The sequence below is a fragment of the Lepidochelys kempii genome, chromosome 2 (genome assembly GCF_965140285.1).
Source record: "Lepidochelys kempii isolate rLepKem1 chromosome 2, rLepKem1.hap1, whole genome shotgun sequence".
Lineage (NCBI taxonomy): Eukaryota > Metazoa > Chordata > Testudines > Cheloniidae > Lepidochelys > Lepidochelys kempii.
In genome coordinates, this window is record NC_136381.1 from 107,816,107 (window position 1) to 107,839,202 (window position 23,096).

General features: G+C 46.8%; 1 long non-coding RNA gene across 7 annotated transcripts in view; it reads left to right on the plus strand.

Moving 5' to 3' along the window:
• The window catches only part of LOC144930212 (uncharacterized), a 125,623-nt gene that overhangs the window by 25,412 nt on the left and 77,115 nt on the right, over nucleotides 1–23,096 (plus strand). For 6 of the 7 annotated variants that reach the window (XR_013635340.1, XR_013635338.1, XR_013635343.1 and 3 more), the window contains exons 1-2: nucleotides 17,591–20,043; nucleotides 21,340–21,409. This is a non-coding gene — a long non-coding RNA (uncharacterized LOC144930212). Of the gene's footprint in view, nucleotides 1–17,590; nucleotides 20,044–21,339; nucleotides 21,410–23,096 lie in introns of those variants that run through there. The other variant, XR_013635337.1, reaches the window with a different exon arrangement.

Here is a 23,096-nt window from a genome sequence, read left to right on the forward strand (position 1 = left end):
GTCTCACTCATTATGGCGCCAGTTTAAACTAACATGGTTTATTAAAATAATATAAATTCAATTTGCTTGATTAAAGCCACCCAACTAAAAATAGAAATATGGAACCAGAAAGCTGAAACTACCATGAGTAAAAGTGCTGAATATAATTTAAATCTGCAAACAACCTGCACCGGGGTATTTTTTTTTCCACTTGCTTTCATTACTGGGTGGTCATAGATTCAGGACTTGTAGTAGGGGTTTTCCTCAGTCACACTGGATTTCTATTTTCATTCACTTAAAAATGATGAATGGGAAGAAACATACCATTCTGCTTTTGCTAATATTTAAAATATTTAATTACTAATCCAGACATTTATGCAATGTTTTAAGATAGAAGTTCCTGAAAGTATGGTACAGTCTACTGGCTAGATCTTCAGCTGGAGTAAATTAGCATTGTACAATTGTTACTCCAATTTAACACCAGTTGATGATTTGGGCCTGATCATGTCACCCTTACATGAGTAGCCCTTTGTGGAGTGAGTATACCCATATCAGTAAGACAGTTTCTCAGGGTTCCCAGGACCAAGAGTCCCCATGTTACCCGCCTTCTCCTGCCTTTGGCAGGAGGGAATTTGTCTTGTGGTAGCTGGGTGTCAGCACCTCTACATCACCAGTCTTTCAAGGACTCTTCGATGACTCCCAGTTCCAACATCCTTTTTACCTCTGCCTTGATCTCCTCCCTTTTTGCTGCTGGAAAAAGATAGGGCCTTAAAGTTACCTTTGCCCCAGGGTCTGTGATAATGTGGTGATATGTTTCGGTGGTCTGGCCTGGTTTGGTTGAAAACATGTCCTGGTATCGGTTGATCATCTCAGTTACCTCCTTCTTCTGGTTTGGTGTCAGATCAGTGGATATCCTGATCTGCTCCTGCATGTTATTTCCCTGGATCGGGGTCTCTTGGGCCACTACACACGCCTCTCGTTGGTGCCAAGGCTTTAAGAGGTTACTGTGATAAATTTGTTCTTGTTTCTGGTGTCCTGGCTGCCGCACCTTGTAGGTTACTTCCCCCACTGGCTCAACCACATCATAGGGCCCCTGCCATTGGGCCAAAAGCTTGCTTTCTGCCGTGGGTACCAACACCATCACCCGATCCCCTGGCTGGAACTGTCAGACTTTTGCCTGGCGATTGTAATGGGTTCGCTGGGCCTCCTGCGCCTTTTCCAAATGTTCCCGTACAATAGGGGTGACCCGGGCTATCCGTTCTTGCATCTGCAACACATGGTCAATTATATTTCTCCCTTCACTGGGTTCCTCTTCCCAGATTTCTTTTGCAATATCTAGTATGCCACGGGGGTGGCGTCCATATAATAATTCAAAGGGGGAAAACCCAGTTGAGGCCTGAGGTACCGCCTGGATTGCAAACATAAGGTAGGGTAGTAGGGTGTCCCAATCCTTCCCATCCCGACTTGCCACTTTTCATATCATTGCCTTGAGGGTTCGGTTAAACCTTTCTACCAGCCCATCGGTCTGCGGATGATAGACTGAAGTTCTCAGGGTATGTATATGGAGCAGCGTACAGAGGTCCTTCATTAGCTTTGACATAAATGGGGTACCTTGGTCTGTTAATATCTCCTTTGGTAGCCCCACTCGGGCAAAGATCCCCGCCAACTCTTTAGCTATCGTTTTAGAGGCAGTGTTCAGCAGGGAGATGGCTTCTGGGTAGCGAGTAGCATAATCCAGAATGACAAGTATATATTGGTGGCCCCGGGCTGTCTTCTCCAGGGGTCCTGCTAGGTCCATGGCTATTTGCTCGAAGGGGACCTCTATGATGGGAAGGGGTACTAAAGGTGCCCTCAAGTGGGGACGGGGACTGTGCAGCTGACACTCCAGGCAGGATGCACAGTATCTCCACACTTCTTCATGTACTCTGGGCCAGAAGAGTCATTGCAGGACCCTAAATTCCCCCCAAAAAGAGGACTATGGGCCAGACTTAATACAGCATTCTGGTGGTTTTGAGGTACTAGGATCTGCTGTATCTTCCACCCCTGTGCTGGTACAACCTGGTATAAGAGATTCTTCTTCATTATGAAGTAAGGTCCTGGTCCCTGGGTTTTCCCTTCCACGGGGACCCCATCTATTTCGGTCACCTCTTTCCTAATGTTGTCATACCTTGGGTCTTCAGCCTGGTCCCGTCCAAAAATTTCCTCTCCCGGGCTAATCTGCCCAAGGTCTAGGGGACCATTCTCTGTTGCCTCTACTGATTCAGAGGTGTTCGGGTGTGGGTCAGACTCGGGTGCTTCTCCCTCCTGGGTGGCCTCCTTTTCAGCTGCTCGTGTCCACCTACCTACGAGAGCAACCCTCTGGCTTTGGGCCAATATTCAGGTTTCCAAGGCCTTAGCTGCCCTTCTTTTCCTTTTCGTCTTTCTACGCTGTCTGGGAGTGGAGAACAAATTTGGGGATCGTTCAGAGAAGGTTTGGGGTTGACAGTCTACTGTGGATGCCTCACTACTTTCAGGGCTTCCCCCTTTTTCCAATTCCCCTATTGGGAGTAAGTCTCCAAAGCCTGGGAAGTCCTTCCCTATGAGAACCAGGTATGGGAGTTTAGTGACTAGACCTGCTGCTACCTCAGTAGTGTTCCCCTGAATCTCGATTTTTACTGGGATGGTGGGGTAATAACCAGCTGTCCCACTGACGCATGTTATCCTCGTACGCTTAGCCCACAGCAGCTGACTATGCTTCACGAGCTTCCCCGAGAGAAGCGTGATAGCACTCCCTGAATCAACCAGTGCTGTGGTCTCTACCTCATTTAGCTTCATGGGTCTGGTGTACATATGTGGGGTTAGTGAGACCCCCACAAGGTGGATTAGGGAGCATGGGTCTGCCCAGTTCCCCAGGTTACACTGCATAGGCTCCTCGGCATTGGGACACTGTGCAGTTATGGGTCCCCACTCCCCACAGGCGTAACATCTGTGTGGAGCCCTAGGCATTCCCCGGTCTCTTGGTTTGGGCAGTCTAACATCATGATCCTCTTCCCCCTCAGTGCTCCGACTCTTTGTGGCTACTGGTGGGCCTTCAGTCCCTCTCTTTTTCCACCTGGGCTCTCCTGGTGGCCCAGTCACCCGAGCTCTAGGGCTTGGTGCTGCTAGTTTAACTCAGGGTGCTTCTTCCTTAACTGGTCGGGTCAGCTCCCTCGCCGTCCTTCACCTTTCTACCAGCACCACAACCTCGTTGTAGGTGGCAGGTTCGTTCTGGCTTACCCAGGCGCAAAGGTCTGGCGGTAGTCCTCTCATGTACCGGTTGATGACAAGAACCTCTAGTATCTCCTCCAGACTCCGGGACTCAGTTCGTAACCACTTTCGTGCAAGATGGATGATGTCATATAATTGGGAGCGTGGGGTTTTGTTTTCCTGATACCTCCACTCATGATATCACTGGGCCCGCACTGCGGTCGTTACCCCTAGATCTGGCCAGGATCTCTGCTTTCAGCTGGGGGTAGTCTGCTGCAGCCTCTTCAGGCAAATCATAGTAGGCCTTCTGGGCCTCCCCACACAGGAATGGAGTGAGGATGCCAGACCACTGTTCTCGGGGCCAAGCCTTCAGCAGGGCTGTCCTCTCAAAGGCCAGGAGGTATGCCTCTACATCATCCTCCTGCGTCATTTTCTGCAGCCAGTTGCTGGCCTGCATGATCTGCGTCCCATCATGGCCGTGATTCAGCTCTGTAAGGGCCTTTACCTGGTTTATCAGTTCCCGCAACATAGCCTGGTCCATCAGCTGGCGATTAGTCTCTTGCTGCAGCCGCACTGCCTCCTGTTGGGTGGCTGCCTGGACACGGGTAGCCTCCTGCTGGGCAGATGTGGCTTGTATCAGTGCCTGCAGTACCTCCTCCATTGTGGTGAAAAAAATAAAAATAGACCCTTTTTTTTTTTCCCCCCCAAACACCCTCCTTCTTCCACCGTGCTGTGTACAACAAATCTCACCTCTGACACCATTCCTCCTCTGCCTTGGTGGGTCTTGTGCTTATTGGCAGATTTGCTCGCCTTGGAGCTTCACGGGAGCCCTTAGCTTGGCCGTTTTTCTGAACCCACAGTCCAGGTTGACTTTTCCTGTGTCTGACCAGGAGTTGAGAGGATTTGGGGTGAACCCGGGCCCGCCCTCTACTCTGGGTTCTAGCCCAGGGACCTGTGGCAGGCAGCTGTGTCGAGTGCCTCCTGAAACAGCTGTGCGACAGCTACAACTCCCTGGGCGACTTCCCCATGGCCTCCTCTCAACACCTTCTTTATCCTCACCATAGGACCTTCCTCCTGGTGTCTGATAATGCTTGTACACCTCAGTTCTCCAACAGTCCACATTCTCAGCCTCAGCTCCTAATGACTCCTGCTCCCAACTCCTCACATGCACGCCACAAACTGAAATGAGCTCCTTTTTAAAACCCAGGTGCCCTGATTAGTCTGCCTTAATGGATTCTAGCAGCTTCTTGATTGGCTGCAGGTGTTCTAATCAGCCTGTCTGTCTTAATTATCTCCAGAAAATTCCTGATTGTTCTGGAACCTTCACTGTTCCTTTACCCAGGGAAAAGGGACCTGCTTTACTTGGGACCAATAGCTCTCCCTTTGATCACTCTTCTGTAGCCCTCTGGCCTGGAGGGAAAGGGCTCCTGCTGCTAGGCCCTGTGCTTTCCCTGCTGCTACCGCTGCTCCAGTTGCTCCCCTGCCTGGGCCAGACACCATTCCCCTTCTTGGCTACTTGGTTGCTGGCCAGGTGCTGGACCCCCCACCCTCAGGTGCTGCTACTGCTCCAACTGCAGCCTTGAAGCCACCCCTCCTCCTACCCAGCCCACCACTGCTCCCGCTTGGGCCCAAGGGGCACCTTCCCCACTATGCCCAGACGAGGGGAGAGCCCCTCTCCGCTGCTTGCAATCTGGCGGGGCCTGTGGAGGAGGGTGCTGCAGGGACACCGCCGGGCATGGGAGAGGGTCCAGCGCAGGGGGAATCTTCCCTCCCTCGCACTGCCCCACTGTTAACCCCCCCCCGAGTCCCTGAGCCATCGCCCCTGACCTGACCCCAGCTAGCCAGCCCCCAGATGATGCCATGGAGGGCTGGGCCCTAGTACAGGGGAAGCGGGGCAAGTGGAAGGCTCGAGCTCCACTTCTCCCATCCAGTGCGGAGGCCCCCCGGAAGACCAGGAAGGGGAGCACCAATGCCGAGCCTTCCGCTTTGCCCACAGGTGTATTCCATCCACCGATGCCGGCTGGGGAAGAGGTGGCAGCACTGGAAGGCAGTATCTCCCCTCCACGGGAGTCCCTCCCCTCCGAGGCCCCCGGGGGAGCCCCTTCTGCCCTGGTACCATCTGAAGCCTCTGTGAGCCCCGAGGCGACCATCGGGTGTCAGTGGGGAGAACCCCGGGGTGGCAGAAAGCGATCTCCCCTCCATATACGAGGAGATCGAGGCCCTAGGTGTGACCCCGGTCACCCAGGGGGAGGATGACCCTATGCCAGCGGGCCTCAATCTGGGCGACCTCACTCCAGGCCCCCTTTTCCCATGCTCGCTCCCACCTCCGAGGAGCCCCTGGACTCCTCCATCAACCCGGCCCCAGAAGGCACCCCGCTGGTGGCCACCGAGCCTGTTCAGGTGACAGCCAGTGCCATGTGGCCGAGACCCAAGCCACCAGGGGCACGCCTTGTTGGTGTGGAGCAATCGACTTCCTTCCTGGGCAGGGGCCCTACAGAAGATAGTCCACCTCCTGACGCCATGGCTGCCAAACTCACCATAGAGCCTGCGCCCGGCATCACTGAGAGCCTCCTCCCCACCCCCTCAACCCTTGAGCCTGATCGGGAGGTGCCACCATCCAGCTGCTTGGCTTTTGAAGCCCAGAATCTCACCCCTGCCCTTGTCCCTATCCCGTCCACCTCCTGCGATGTTATTGCTGCCCGTGGGGCTGTCTTCTTCCCTTTTCCAGGAGCTGACCCCCAGGGAGTGGCCTTTGTGTTTACCTGTCCTGACCCACTAAGGGCTGCTATTCTCCCTCCGCCACCCCCTATTGCCCCAGGGTTTGAGGCGGGCCTAGTGGCGCCAGCCCATCAGGCGCCCCGTTCGGAGTCCGCACCCTGTCTGCCCATCTTGGTGGACAACGGGGCTGTACCAAGGGCCCCGTCAGGGGATAACCAGGAGACCATAACCCCACCCCCCCATGTGCTGCGACAGGAGTTGCGGGAGTTTTTAGAAGACATCCGTGGCTCCCGCAACAAGGTACAGCTTGCTCTCCAGCAATGGGGGGACTTTCATCAAATCCTCCGGGCCGCGAGGGCCCTCCTGGGGGAGGGTAAAAGGACCAGGAAGCGGGCTGCTGCGGCCTACCAGTGGGTCCGCCTCGTCCATGACTCCTTGCTCATCTAGGGGGTAGGTCACGGACTGTTGTGTGGCCTGTCGGGAGCCGAGAGCATCCCTGCCGGCGAGGATCCCCCCCACAGCCCTCCTCATGGCACCTCTCACCATTGAACACCCGGGGCTGTAGGATGGGTCTCCGCAGGTCCCAGGTGCTCTCCTTCCTTCGGTGGGGGGGACGGACTCTGTGGTTTTCCTGCAGGAGACCCATACGGAGCCGACCTCCGAAGACAGCTGGCTGCTGGATTGGGGGGACAGGGTGTACTTTAGCCATATCACAGTTCGTAAAGCTGGAGTGGCGACCCTGTTCTCTCCCGACCTACGGCCCGAGGTGCTGGGGGTCGCCGAGGCTGTGCCGGGCCGCCTGCTGCCCCTCCAGGTCCATATGAAGGGGCTCGTGGTCAACCTCGTTAACATCTATGCCCCGACATTGGGCCCGGAGCGGCTGAAATTTTATCAGTAGGCCTCTGCCTTCCTTGGCACCTCATGAGTACCTGGTCCTGGGTGGGGACTTTTAACACCACCCTCGAGGAGCGGGACCACTCGGGGACCGAGTAGTGCCCGGCCACAGCGGACGTCCTCCAGTAGATAGTCGAACACCACTCCCTGGTGGATGTCTGGCGCGACCATCACCGGGATGACATTTCCACATTCACCTTTGTCTGGGTGGAGGCCCATCGGTTGTACCACTCCCAGTTGGCCACATTTATTTATCACATTTCCACCTTTCACGAGTCCTCCAGCATCCGGCTGGCCCCATTTTCTGACCATCATATAGCCACCATGACGGCCTCCCTCTGCGCGGAGAGGCTGGGGCCGGCCTATTGGCATTTTAATAACAGCTTGTTGGAGGATGTGGGCTTCATGACGTCCTTCTGGGAGTTCTGACTGGTCTGGCGAGGGCAGCGGTGTGTTTTTCCCTGGGCGCGGCGGTGGTGGGACCTGGGGAAGGTGCGCGCCCGGCTCTTCTGCCGTGACTACACCCGGGGCACCAGCCGACGGAGGGATGTGGCGATAGAGCAGTTGGAACGGGAGGTCTTAGAGCTGGAGAAGCATCTGGCTGCCAGCCCTGAGGATCCGCCCCTCTGCGGAGCACGCCAGGAGAAGCGGGAGGAGCTCGGGCCCTGGAGGAACATTGGGCCCGGGCTGCCTTTGTTCGATCCCGCATCAGTCTCCTTCGGGAGATGGATTGCAGCTCCCGCTTCTTCTATGCCCTGGAGAAAAGGAGGAGGGGGCCAAGAAACACGTCACCTGCCTTGTGGCAGAAGACGGCACCCCCTCACGGATCCGGTGGAGATGGCTCTCGCCCTCCTGCACTTCTATGCAAGCCTTTTCTCCCCGGATCCGACCGATCCTAACGCTTGCAGAGTGCTCTGGGAGGAGCTCCCTATGGTCAGCACGGGCGACCGAGACCAGCAAGAGCTGCCTCTCACGCTGGCCGAGTTCCCGGAAGCCCTCTGTCGCATGCCCACCAATAAATCTCAGAGCATGGATGGGCTGACCGGGGAGTTCTACTGCGTGTTCTGGGACGTCCTTGGCCCAGAACTAGTCACTGTCTGGGCCGAGTCTTTTCAGAGCGGGGTCCTCCCTCTTTCGTGCAGGTGAGCCTTGCTCGCCTTATTGCCGAAGAAGGGGGACCTCCGCGATTGACGAAATTGGTGTCCCATCTCGCTCCTCAGCATGGACTACAAAGTTGTGGCAAAAGCAATCTCGCTGTGGCTAGGGTCCATGCTGGCGGACGTGGTCCACCCAGACCAGACCTACACCGTCCTGGGCCGCAGCATCTTTGACAACCTATATCTGGTCTGGGACCTTTTGGAACTCAGGTGTAGGGATGGTCTGTCGTTCGTCCTCCTGTCCTTAGATCAGGAGAAGGCGTTCAACAGGAGTATCTCCAAAGCCCTCTGCAAGCCACGGGTATCTCCAAAGCCCTCTGCAAGCATTTGGCTTCGGACTCCAGTTTGTGGGTTTTCTCCAGGTGCTGTACGCCTCTGCAGAGTGTCTGGTCAGGCTCAACTGGACCCTGACCGAATTGGTCAGCTTCGGGCGAGGAGTACGGCAGGGGTGCCCCCTCTTGGGCCAGCTGTATGCTCTAGCGATTGAGCCCTTCCTCTGTCCCCTCCACAGGAGGTTGTCGGGGTTGGTGCTGCGGGAGCCGGAGCTGCGGCTGGTCCTGTCAGTGTACACCAACGACGTGCTCCTTGTGGTCCAGGACCCAGGCGACTTGCCACGGGTGGAGGCTTGCCAGGCCATCTATTCAGCAGCCTCCTCCTCCCGGTCAACTGGGTCAAGAGCTCTGGCCTGGTGGTCGGGGTGGCTGGCAGGCGAGCTCCCTCCCACCCGCGCTTCAGGCCATCCAGTAGAGTGTGGGTCTGCTGTTCTGTCTCGGCATTTACTTTTCTACCACGCATCCCTCTCTGCTGGAGAACTGGCACAATTTAGAGGGTGGGGTGATAGAGCAGCTTCAGAAATGGACAGGACTACTCCGGTGTCGCTCCCTTTGAGGGAGAGCGCTGGTGCTTAATCAACCAGTCCTGTCCATGCTCTGGTACCAGCTCAACACCCTGGTCCCGGCCCCGGGTTTCCTGGCTAACCTCCAGACATCAATTCTGGAGTTCTTTTGGTCAGAACTGCACTGGGTCCCTGCAGGGGTTCTCCATCTACCCCTGGAGGAGGGAGGGCAGGGCCTGAAGTGTCTGCACACTCACGTCCATGTCTTCCGCCTCCAGGCCCTGCAGAGGCTCCTTTATGGTGCAGGTAGTCCTGTGTGGAGCATACTGGCGCACGCCTTCCTGCGCCGCTTCCGAGGGCTCCGATACGACCGGCAGCTCCTTTATCTCCATCCGAGAGGTCTTCCGCGAGACCTCTCTGGGCTGCCGGTCTTCTACCAGGACCTCCTCCAGACCTGGAAACTGCTTTCAATGACCAGGTCTGTGGCGGCCACCGAGGGGGCAGACCTCCTCGTGGAGCCCATGCTACACAACCCCAGGCTTCGCGTGCAGGTGGCAGAGTCCTCAGTGCGCCAAAGGTTGGTCCTGGCAGAAGTCACAAGAGTCGGAGACCTCCTGGACTATGACCGGGGAGAGTGGCTGGATTCCCTAGCGCTCGCTCAGCGCATGGGGCTTTTCAGACCTCGTACTCCCCGGCACATACTTCAGGAGGTGAAGGCCACTTTGCCACCCGCTACTCGGGTTTACCTCAACCGGGTCCTACATGAGGGCGCGCCCCGCCCACCCTCCACCTCAGGCCCGCCGGACCTTTTCATTGGGCCTCTGCCCCGTGGACCAAACTGACCCCCCACCCCTTCACTGTGAGCCAGCTGCATGAGCTGCAGCCGGTCTGCTTCCAGACGGCGCCAAGGAAACATCTATACACGCTCGTGCTCCACACCCTTCACGCCCTCACCCTCATGTCCTGCCCCGATACAAAATGGTGGGACCTCCTGCCACCTTTGGAGGGTGAGAAGCCCCGATGGGCTGGCCTATATTCCACCTGGGTCCCGAGGCCCACTGGGGATATCAGTTGGCGGCTCCTTCATGGAGCCATGAGCATGGGCGTGTACTTGGCTCGGTTCACCCCTATCCCGGATACCTGCCCCTTTTGCGGCGTGAGGGAAACCCTGGCACACATATATTTGGAGTGTGCCAGGCTGCAGCCCTTATTCCGGCTCCTCACCAATATTTTATTATGTTTTTGGTTGCACTTTTCCCCTCACCTTCTTATTTATGCACTCCCTATCTGCAGCCCCACAAAGTCACGGGATCTCCTGGTCAACCTCCTCCTGGCCCTAGCTAAAATGGCCATCTATAAAACCAGAGTGAGGAGGTTGGCTGATGGAATCTCCTGTGACTGTGGGGCCTATTTCGGATCCTCGATCCGTTCACGTATCCGGGCAGAGTTCTTCTGGGCGGTGTCCACTGACTCCCTTGATGCCTTTGAGGAGCAGTGGGTGCTGTCCGGGGTTCTCTGCTCGGTGTCCCCGTCCGGTTCCCTTCATTTGACCCTTTGACCACACTCCTGTCCCTGTTATTTCATTAGTTGTCCCCCGTATTTATTTGTGTCCAGGTCCTGTGGATCCCCCCTTAGGCCGGGGTGGGGGAGGGCTTTGCCCACCCATTTCCCGGATCCCAATAGGATTACTCTCCTGTAGCCATCTGGCCCGACCCTGTCACAATACTGAAATACTATATGCTGGAACAGGTACTGCAACATGTCTATAGGTTTTATATCTTGCTTGATTAATTTATATTTAGTTTTATTTACATTTAATACAGTTTGAGAGATGAATGACAGTGTAATAATGGCTAACATGAAAGTAACTGGATTTTGATACCAAACACCACTTTCAAAAACATTTATTACTTGGAGATTCTGGTTATGATTGGTGGCTGGATGCAGTTTTGCCTTGCTTTTCTGAGAATCTGCTTTCCCCATTTTTTCTTTAAAACAAAAAAAATCACAATTGTTTCAATATATTTTATTCAAGCTTTTTCAGTTCAGCGTACATCTTTAGTGGAAAACTGGCAGACAACTGAGGAGTGTTAAAGTATCACTTTGCAACTTTGTGTATACTACTTCATTTTGTTACCATTACTTAGTTTACTCCTCAGGGAATTCTACCCCACTGAGCACGTGCAGCATTCATGTCTACTGCAGAATCCCCCCCCGCAGAAAATACATTCTGCCCAAAAAATTGCTGCAGTTCTGCCTTTTGCACAACCAAAGGTGCTGTGGTAGCAGAACAGCTGGCTGACTAGCAGTAACTGCAGCCTGCCTGTGGAGCCAGGTTTGGAGGAAGAGTGGGGCTCCTGGGGCTGCTGGAAGGGGTCACAGACTGGGGTTCAGAAGGGCTTTTGGGGGTGGGACAGACTGGGGCACAGGCTCAGAAGCTAATGGGGTGACAGCACTGAGTCAGGGGCTGAATGGGAGTGGGCTCCAGAGCCATACAGGGACGGGAGGCAGTATATGGGATGTCATATCCATTTCAATATTAGGCCACCTCTCTTCTTTCTGGCCTGATGTAAAAATTATGCAAAACTTGGACCTGGTTGGGGGTGAGGGAGGGAGAAATGTTGTTTTAAAATATATGGAGAAGTTGTAGAGCACTGCTTTAGTAAATGGTCTGCCTGGAACACCAACACACTACACTATATACCACCCTCCAGTGCTTTCTGGAGTTTCCATAAATTTTACTTAGACAAAGGTAATAAAAGTAAACAAATCCTGGGTCACTTACTCCCATTGAGGAGGAATTTGTAAGAACTGAATGAAAGTAGAGTAAGGGCCTCTGAATTTGGCCCAGAGTGTATACAAGAACGGCAGTGTGAAAGCACAGTTCAGTATCTGATGGGGGGGGAGGGGGGGAAGAAATCAAGGTTTAAGTGCAGAATTGGGTTGATCAAAAACCTTATGCTTGTGACCAAGGTGAAAGAGAAGCGGTGTATTTCTTAATCCCACTTCATATCCTACCTTCTGAAACAATTGCATCAAGATCAAATTGGTTGAGTGCACGTTTCTTTGGACATATGGTGAAAGAAAATAATGCCCATGACATCAGATGCGTAGGAACTCTCTACTTCTGTTTTACACATTTATAGCTAATGCAGAGACTTAAATGTGAAATTAGCGGGACAATGAATTTGTGACTCTCCCTGTGGGACCTAGGGTTCATAAACTAATAAAGAGATTACACTCCTTCAGAATATGTATCTTTTTCAGCTTTGATAATTATGTGGATAATCTTTCATGTAAGTAATTAAAGTATAAACAAAGCTGGCTGTTAGAAATAAAAGTGTTAGTATAAAAACTAAATAAAAATATTTGTGTAAAACACCATGCATGCAAGAAAATGGAAATTGCTGATCTGAAATATGAAAGAAAGTTGTAGTGTTGTTTGCTACATGTCATGTAGCATGAATATCAGTGAAAGGAAAGGCAAATGAGAGGTCTTTGTCCAGGGCATGTCATCCATAGGACTTCTCGGATATGCTCAGTATATACCACATGATGTTGCTTTTTTGAGGTGAATGAAGGGTAATCTAATCTCCCTGTGCCAGTAAACAGGGATTCACTTAGGATGGTGGGACAGGGTCAAATTAGGGATTTTATGACCTTATTTTGATGCAGCATTTGATAAATCTGAGAACGACTAATCATGTAGTAATATAGAAGATTATCTACTGGGACCTTGGTTTGTCAGCCTTTGTTTACACTTTGGATAATACAGTATTCACATTTGCTGAGAAGGACAGCTCTGGTGGAAGAGATAATAAGAAAACAATTTGGGGTAGCTATAAAAAGGGAAAAACAAGGTATATTGTACATGGGAGAACCTATGGAAGAAACTCTAGATAATGGCAAAACTGGGTGAGGATAGTAGAGCTGGGAGGGAAATGACTTCCTTTCCATAAGAAAAATTGGTTTATTTATTTTTTTTTTTTAATTTTCCTCCTCCTCAATTGGGACACAGTCAAAATCTCAAATTTTGTGAGCTGGAAAGCTAAAAAATAAATTTCTGATTGTGCCAAATGAAACATTTCATTTTGATGTCAACCTTTTACATTTTATTTTACCATAAAATTAGTTTAAAACTGTAAACAGGTTGTTTTGACCTAAATAAATGGAACTTTTTAGTTTAGAAAATGTCAAAAGGGACATCTTGACAATTTCAAAACTTAAAAAAACCCCTCAAAATGGGAAATGTGTTGCAATAGTCTCTTTCTTACAAAGAGTTTCAGTTTTAATAGGCATTTTCTGACACAGATTTTATCCAAATGTGACCATGCTTTACAGGGTCCAAGACAAACATCAGGGCAGATTTGAGTAAGGTGCAAAGTCCACTGCATTTATTGAGGCAGTTTCCCACACCTCATCTTTGGGAAAGGGTTCTATACAACAGGCTTGTTAGGCCTCTCAGGCCTGTCCCAGACAGCACAGATACACCAAAGGTCCTTGGGCCCCCAAGGCGGTCTTAGACAGCCCAAAAAGCTGTTTTGGGGACTATTTCTTTGCTTTGCTCAAAAAAACCTCCAAAACAAAAAACCCACTCAATAGTCCTGGTGCAGGCCTACCTTCTTCCAGAGGGTTCCAGCAGTCATCAGTTTCTGGGCTAGTCTTTTCTTCAAGGAGCAAAGGAGAGGAGGTCTGTTTTCCTCCCTGATCAGCCAGCTATTGAGCTGTCATCCTCCCCTTTTAACTGCCCCTTCATTACCTGACAGTAAGTGCAGGTGTAGCGGGACAGGGCTGAATGGGCCCACAGCAGCTCATTAACTGTTGCTGGCTCAGCGTATACTCCATCACACTGAAAAAACCTTCAAAATACTAGCAGATGCATAAATGCTGCGTGACAATGAAATTATATGTTCGTAGGGGAGAAGGGGAAGTGGGGACATCACAAGGAGTTGCAAAGTGTTCCGAGTTCATCATTTCACATAAAATATAAATCTTTTTGGTTATGCCTTAAAAACAAGTTATAGTATAGCTTTGTGTCAGCAGTACTAGAGTTAAGTACCTGCCAGGTCTTTCCCTTTAACATCATTGGATCCTCACATTTTCAGTATAATAGCTCAGTTGTTTCAAATTCGTTGCCTAAATCTTAGCATACAAGTTTATGAGCCTGGATGCAGTTTTCTGTTTTTTGTTTAAAAAATTGATTTGTCCTGTTCGTTGACTGGCTGAATGGCCAAAAAAATGTGAAACTTTACATATTTCAGTGACTGTTTCCAAGCTGTAGAGCAATAATGTCCTAGTTTAAATATATAATATAAAATTTGGCCAGGAACTAGACAATACAATAGAACCTCAGAGTTATGAACACCCAAGTTACAAACTGACCGGTCAACATACACATCATTTGGCACCACAAGTTGCAAACAGGCAGCAGCAAAGCAAAAAAATAAAAAAGTAGTATAGTACTGTGTTAAACGTAAGCTGCTAAAAAAATTGACATAAGGAAACTTTCTATGCTTGTTTCATTTAAATTAAGACTGTTAAAAGCAGCATTTTTTCTTCTGCATAGTAAAGTTTCAAAGCTGTATAAAATCAATGTTCATCTGTAAACTTTTGAAAGAACACCCATAATGTTTTGTTCAGAGTTATGAACAACCTCCATTCTTGAAGTGTTCGGAAATCTGAGGGTCTGCTGTAGTTTGAACTATGCACCTTCTGCAAAAGTATTTTAAGGCAACCAAAGACATTATTTTTTAACATGCCTGATTAAGGAACTGTGTACACATTGTTGGAAAGTTCATTATCCTTCAGCAATATTGATAACTAAATTGAAAGCAGGGCTGGTTGAAAGGTCCATATAAGCCAACAAAGGTTTCAGAAAGGTTCCTGAATCTGGGTCGACGGCATTTGTACAGCCCTGCATTTCACACTCATCTCACTTTCAGTGACTCCCCAGGACTTGTTCCCTCATTGTGCTAGGGCCCACTAACTTCTTTCACCATTCCACCAGCACGGTCTTCAGGATCAATCCTCAATTCCTGTGGGATCTTTGGGAAATAGGGTGCATCTGCCTATCCTCTCACCAAAATAAAGCATCAGGATTGGGGAAACACTTCAGAGCATAGGCGCCAATGCCATGGGTGGTCTGGGGCTGGAGCACCCATGGAAAAAAAATAGTGGGTGCTTTGCACCCACCAGCAAAAGTTGCTTGGTGGCTGGGGATGTGCTTTGGAGAGGGCAGAGAGCAGCAGGTGGGTGATGCCTTGGGGAGGGGTTCGAGCGGGGCAGGAAGAGACAGAGCAAGGGCGGGACCTTGGCAGAGGGGGCAGAGAAGGGCGAGAAAAGGCAGAGGGGGTGGAGTCTTGGGGTGAAGCATCCCCGGGAAAAAGAAAACTTAGTGCCTATGCTTCGGAGTGTTCCTTAGCTAGTGTACGCTATATCTGCAGCCAGCTCAGTAGAGCTGGTGGGTGCAGCAGAAGAGAGACATGCTTCCCTTTTCCCACTAACATAATGGTGGAAGGGCCAAGAGAGGGCAAAAGGCAGCCACTTCAGCCCCAGGAGAAGCCCAACGGAAGAGGGATTCCCCTGAGCAAATAGAAGAAGAGGGTTTCTCAGGGCATGGAACAAATAGTGTCTGGGGCTGCCAGGCAAACATGCTTAAAATTTTGGGTGTACGCTTCTGAGACGGGACTGTGTAGATGCCAACTCCTGGAACCAAGCTCCATTTGACATAGTGTACTAGTCATCCAACAGCTCCACTAACTGGTATCCTTAACTTGCTGCTTTTTGCTTTATGCTTCTCCAGTGTGTGTGTTAGGGAGTCTCACAACAGTAAAAGAAAAGGCAATCTTAAATGCCATGTGTGGCATTGCTGAGACACAGCAAAAACTAATTCAGGTTAGCCCTGCCAAGGGGAAAGGGTGGGGGGCACAAGAAACTTCCCCACTTTTCTGCAATATGTATAGGGGCTGGCTACTATTGGAGTTCTTGTATTTTCCTGAGTACAGAACTGTTCTCTCTTAATGCCCTCTGGGACATTAGTCACCCTAAAATGGTTAGGGAGGAAGTAGGACGATGGCCCCATTTTCCCTTCACTAGCTGGGTCATGGATGTGGACACATGCCTCATGACCCCCCCGCCCCCCAAAGCAGAATAGCAGTGGATGTCTGCCCTATGTGCATCAGGGAGATCTGGGCATCACGCTTTCCATTTCTCTCCCAACATAAAGCTGTGGCTTAGAAGTCACAACAAAGCTTTTAATATTGTTATTTTAATACAGTTTATTCTGGTTTTGGTGCAAATTGTTAATTTATAGTATAATTCCATATTGCTTCCACTTAAATACTGAAGTAATTCAGTATGATGATAGTCATTACAATTAATACCAACCTAGTTTATAGCAATTGCTTTGCTTAGTTTAGGGCTTGTCTACATGGTGCCGCAAAGTGTTCTAGAGAGATGTGATTTGTAAAGTGCACTACCGTGCTGCGCTCTAACTTCACTGTGCAGACCCTGTTGGTCTGTTCTAAAAGATACCCAGTTCACAGTAACATAGTCCTGACTACATTAATGGGAAGTGGGTCCTTTTTTAGAATGCACCATCAGGTCTACATCAGGTGTTAAGAGTGCAACTTTACAAACCATACCGCCTCTAGTGCGCTTTGCTGGCACCATGTAGACAAGCCCTTAGTGGTGTTAAACCACAGGGTAACACCTTTATAAATATTTTTCATTGACTTTAGTGGCTCACTGAGATGCACAGCATACAGTAGGAATGTAGGGGAAAATTTAGCCTACGCGAGTGTGTTTAGACCGTACAATATACATGCCTTTTTGTAGGACTTCACTATGATTTAAGACAGATGATGAGTTAATTGTGTTCTAACCATTTCTAATGGAACTGCCATCACTATAAGAATAATTTTAGAATTATACGTGGCCAAGATTTTCAAAGATAAATGTCTAAATCTAGGATCCTAGGGGGACAATTTCAAAGGCACAAACAGCAGTTAGGCACCTGACTCCAACTGAGTTTGAATGGAAGTTAGCCACCCAGCTGCCATGTGTACCTTTGAAATTCTCCCCTGGCAGTCCCTCTTTAGGTACCTGGACAAGTGTCCTGATTATCAAAAGTATTGAGCACCCAACAGCTCCAACTGACTTCAGTTGGGAGCTGCATAATAATCAGCAGCATCTATGAAAATCAGGTCATTTATTTAGATGCCTAAATAGGGATCTAACTTCAAACACATATCTTCCCAAATCTTGGCTTATATTTCTAAGGCACTAAACCCCATAGTATATATGTGCCAGAGACATGTTCATGTTCATATTCAGGCAAGAAACTTCCATAGATAAACCTCACCTTTTTTGTAGGCACATGACTTACAATTCAGCATTTTCTAGTTCATTTGTAACACTGTACTTCAGTCATAGCAACTGTTGTCATTAACAATAGCTTATCATATTGACTATTTTGATGATGGGAGGTTAACTATCCAATAGACATGTTCCATTCTTGTAAGGAATTTCTTGTAAAAAAATTCAAGACCCTGTGAAGCTGCTGAAAACTATGTAGATGGAAAATGGCACCAAAAATCACTGCCAGGTGTATCTGAGTGTAGCTACTTTTTCTAGTCCAATTTTTGTATGCAAGGTCATCCTTCTGGTGCTACCTTAGAAACTGGCCCTATCCTATAGAGGACATTGAATGATAACACTGCAAGTCAGCTGACTGCTGTGTCACAGAGCTGCTGCTTTCTACATTATCGCAACTGCCAGAGCTCTTAGTGCTGCAGTTTTCTAGTCGCAGTGCGGCAAAGCAGACGCATAGAACTAGACACAAAGCAACATAGGTTTTTTTATTCTTCGATCGGTTTTTTTGTATGAGGGAAATTTACTTTTGTTAGCATAAGAGCAGACATACAGCCTGGATGTGCTTCTAACTTGGCAGCGTTTTCAGCTGAGCAGCTACTGCTCGGAGCCTGATACCCAAATTGCCTCTGATGAAGAACAACTGGTTTCCCACCTTGTTTACTAATAGTTTCTTATACCACGGTTGATATACCTGCAAGAATAGGACAAAGGAGGCGGCACTTCTCACTCTCTGTCTGATTGGGGCCTTTGCAGCCACTTCACTGCTGAAGCTGTCTAAACGAGCCAAGGGTCACATATAATATTGGCACTATTGATTGATTGTAAGAAACTGCAGCAGTTAGAGCAAAGCTCAAACAAGAAACCAGACTCGCTGACCTAAATCAATCCCAGTCCTTCTGGATACAGGGCAGCAGTCGACTAGCAATGACACAACCAGCCATCAAGTGGAGAGTCTCTGGGATTGCAATCTGTGTCAGTTGGAGCCTGTGAGAATGAAACACTCTACTTTCGGTTATCCAGTTGCTTCTTTTTTTTTTTCTTTCCCCGTCAGCAGCTATTAATTGTGCTTGGTCTCTAAGTGTATATTTGTGTGGATTAGTCTGTCTGTAATGCAGTCCTTATCTGCTCTTGCTGGAAATCAGGGCACTAAGTCAGTCTGCTTTAACAGTTGTTCCTTTCTGCGTGATGCTATGCAGCTAGAATGGGTTACACTGACAACAAAGGAGGAAGCACAAAGCATCACTTTATCTTCTGGGCTGTTACAGGAACATAACTCTTGTTTTTGATATGATGCCTTCCTCTTTTTCTTTTCTGTTTTTTTTTAAATTCATCTAATTGAAGAGCCTAACAGACAATCATCATGGATGTGGTTTTTAATGATTTGGAAAAGACAGCCTATGGAGACTGTGATTTGAGACAGCAACACATTTAGGTTATTGCCAATTTGAAATACTTGGTTTGTGAAGCAGAGCCCTAAGGGACAAGCTCAGTAACTGAGAGAAAGATCGTAGATAAAGAAATAAAAATGACAAGCGTAATGGAGGTTCTGCAAAAGAGACTGTCAGAGAATCAGTTCATGGATGGCAATTTCACCAGTCTGAAACTGAATAATTCATAGAATGAAATTACCCTGCTTTCACCTTTCCATTTAAACTGGCATGATCTGAATCTCTAATAAATTTTCAAGATAAAGTAAAATGCCAATTTGAATCTGAAGAGCTTTTAAAACCAGATGCTACATTCTGAATCTTTCGATACCTTTCACAATTTTCCTGTGAGAACCGCACTTCATCACGAAGCACCATTACCAGTGAAAATTACTGTGATTACAATATAGCAACAATAGAATATCATCAAATGATACCTAATTTTCCTAATTTACTAAGGCTGACAGTGTGGTTTTAATGCCCATCGTGTGTCATCATGTCTGGTATTGGATCAGTATCACACTGGAACAAAAATGTCTTAGTAAATGCCTCAGTCTTTGGTACTTTTAACTTTGAAAACCCAGGAAAATCTATATACCGTGTTAAAACATATGTGTTGTAAGCGTGTTTTAAAGTATGAATGATTCTCCATGATTTTGTTTAGCTCCTGAGTACTGGATGGCATTATGTTACTAGTTTGTTTATACCGTATACTTTTGCACAAAGACTGCAGCAAATGATTAACAGTGTGGAGAATCCGCACTATGAAAGCAGTAGCAGTGCTTTCATAGATTAAGCCAATATGGGTTTTGTGCCTTATTTGAATAGTTACCTGTTTTCAGGTTAGAAATCCTTTTCAGGAATTGCTGGTCATGGTTACGTTACTTAAGTATTTGATTTTTAAAATGCACACCATTGCCAGTAAAAACAACTGTGTGTAGCACTAACAGGATTTTTCCCCCTCTTTAGCAATTAAATTATGATATGTGTATGCTCTGAAAAATATGTGCTGATCATTGGAAATCTCTTACTGAAAATAACAACTTCTTTTAACAAGATGGGAAACACAGTGCTTCTGAATCTGCTCTCATTACGCCTTGAGAAGCTCTTCTGGTATCAAATCTTCACTTGGGAACTGGCCATAATTTTGTACAGCGAGATGCATGACTTCTGAAACAATAGCTAGCATTTATACAGTATGTTGGTTCCTACAGCTAGGAAACAGGAGAGTATTTTAACTTGTATTTTGAGATAGAGTCCTTATCATTTAATAGTAGGAGTGGGAGAGAGGCACAGAAGTTTAGAAATATGCATTCTTTATGGAGGCAGATGTGGGGTTTTTTTATATGTGTTTGAATTATATACCTCAGTTTTGTTTTTCATTCCACCACCAGGTCTATTTTATCTTCAAAAGATATTTTCATATGGAAAGAAGGTAAGTATTTCTACTTATTTCCATGATTGTGTAATATTTTCTATCTAATTTCATTTGGGGAAAAATGCACTTTTCTATTTTAGGTTTATATAGGCAATTAGTATCTCTTGGCATACTGTACAAAATATCCTCAGTATCTGTTTTTAATAAAACTAAATAAAGTAGATTTTAAAATAAAAATTGGTGTTCTCTAGTCAAAATACATTTAAAAAAAATTGCTACACAAGACAAAAGACTTCTTTTTTTTACAATGAACCTTTCCTCTTAAACATTGTTTAATAAGGATCTACTAGATTTCATTATGAGTGTTCTTAAAACTTTGCATGGTACCATTTTGGATTTTAAGATACTGCGTTGTCCTACACTGTGTTATATCTCTGAATTTTCAGTATAGGAGTCCAGTCTGTGTTCATACTATCTGTGGAAGTGGCAGAAGGTTTTGCAGTTTGTGCTGTGGAAACAAAGGGCTTTGAAAAGGCACTAAATATGCTTATGCAAAAGGTTTAGGTTTTTTGATATTCAGTAACTGTGATTTAGCAAACAGTTTTACCTAGGCAGCAGATTCTGTAGCTGCTAAACTATCAGGAATTAATTAGTGTAATCAGTGATGTGAAAATCTATTTTGTGTTCTTCACTTTTAAAGTGGTATTCAGGAATTAACAAAGAAAGATCTTTGTACAGTGCAAAGACTGCTACTCTTTTGGTAAAAGTGTGGAAACTATGTTATGCTACCTTGGTAATAAAAGGCAAAAAATTAAACCCAAACTTTTCATGAGATAATTAAAATAAGTATATTTTGGACTTTAACTGCTTTATAACAGATACTTTACATTTGTATGCATCTTACAGATATAATAGATACTGTAATAATTAGTATAGAATATGAATTTTGCATATAGGAACATGAATTTTTGAAAAATGCCATACAAATATGGGTTAACACTGATATTAGTATTACAGTTGACCACTGGTAGTCCGTTGAGCCTTCTGTTCAGATCCTTATACCAGGTTCATCACAGAGGTGATGGTCTGTAGAGAGTTGGTTGGTCACATGGTGCTAGCTGTTCTCATTTCCATCTACAAAACAGTATTAAAAGATAAGAAAATGTATTTTTAGCTATGTCTTAATTTGTTTCCCCTAAATTTTTATGGTCTGATTCAAAGCCTATGGCAGTCAGCTAGAAGAATCCCATTGAATTTCATGGGCTTTGGATCAGGCCCTTATTAACAATAAACGTGAATCAGATCCTCTTTGAATTGTCCCACCTTTAATCTGCCAATTGCGTCCTTCTGTAGCTCCAAGTCTGCCTCATGCTTCAAAATAAGTGATGCCGGTACCTGGTCCAGTCTACTATTACTTTTTTAGGTAAGCATCTGCTGTAGTTGCCACAAGGTTCCTTTGAGATGGCCAGTGGGAGGGGAGGTGGTCTGTGAGGCACTCTGTTATAAGCACTTTATGAAAATGGTTCAGAACACTGCAAGAAAGCTATACATTTAGGTCTGCTGTATATTTAAAAATAAGCAGCACTGTCATGTGCCTCTAAACGTATGGCTGACTGTAAATGGGGGTGAGGGAGAGACACAAATTCAAATATTTTAAAAAATTAAATAAATATTGGCATTGTTACATTATTAAAAAGTGTTAAAAATATAACTATATATTAATACAGCAATGGCAACTATAGCAATAATATCTGTATGGTTGTATAAGCAATTAATAAAATGCAGCCAAAACTGAAGTAGGCTGACATTGAGTAATATAATTACACATAATAAAATAAATGGTACAATCTACAAAGTTAAAATTTTTAACTAAAATCCTGTATTATAAGGTGGATTAGCTCTGGCTTTGTACTTATTATTCCTTTGCAATGATGTACTATTACATACAATTATATACAATTTAATTTTCAATACGGGCAAAATACAGTCCCAGACACTTTTGCACATGAGTAACTTAAATGGATCTACTCACCTTAGTAAAATTACTTGTGTGTAAATGTTTGTGGGATCAGGCCCTAAAGCTACACTTGGTAGTGATCCTACTTCTATAGCACATATAACAAAATATTGGGACCGATTCTTCTAACATTGATGTCAACGGCAGCATGATTGGTCCTATTTGCTTTATGTTTATGGCCTTTTTGCTTTTTGTGAAAGTTGCTTTTGTTTCTTTCCTCTGCTATAAGTGACAGTATATTTGATGAAATAATAAATTTCCTCTGCTTCCTGTATTCAAAATATTCAAACACTCATATCCTGGAGTAAACAAACTCTAAGAATGAACATCCAGAATATGTTGGCTAATCATTTAGCAGGGAACAGCAAGATATTGTATTTCTGTTATTATAATGAAATGTACCATCCAGGCTTTCAATCTTGCATTCTTATTGGTACTATAAAACATGCTGGTTCTGACTGGCCACTGCCTCTCTGAACTCCCCTGATCTAAAGTCCATTAAAGTCAATGGAGTGCTTGAATGTGGTAACTCAAGCTAACTGTTGCAGTGATAATAGTCTCTCCCCTTCCTCTCTCTCCACACACAGAGGCCCCAGTTCAGGAAAACATCCCTAGTTAGAAAAGTCCTATGGGATTTACGCATGTACTTAAGTACTTTCCCGAATAGATTTAAGTGCATGCTCAAGTTCCTTTCTGAACTGGAGCCATTTTACAAATTAAGTAGGGTACTGAGTAACATAGCAGAGAGGTAAGTCAGAAGTTGTGCTTCCATGTTTGCTGTGGGTTAATGGACGGAGAATACCAAGGACAGTAACCAATCAAAGCTGAGGGATTGTCATAATCACTGTACATTCCTCTATTCCATTTGGCTAATGTCCTTCAGAGTACAGGCATTTTTGTACTGTATAGTTACTAAGAAATAACTATACACTCTAATGGAAATCTGAGCCTCTGAGAATGCAGAGAAATGAATAACTGATGAGTGTACAGTTATGCATTGTAATTCTAGAGTCCTCTGAACTCTGGCTGTTATAATATATAAAACCAATATATTCTTATTTTCCGACAGAAAACTATGGTACATGCTCTTAAC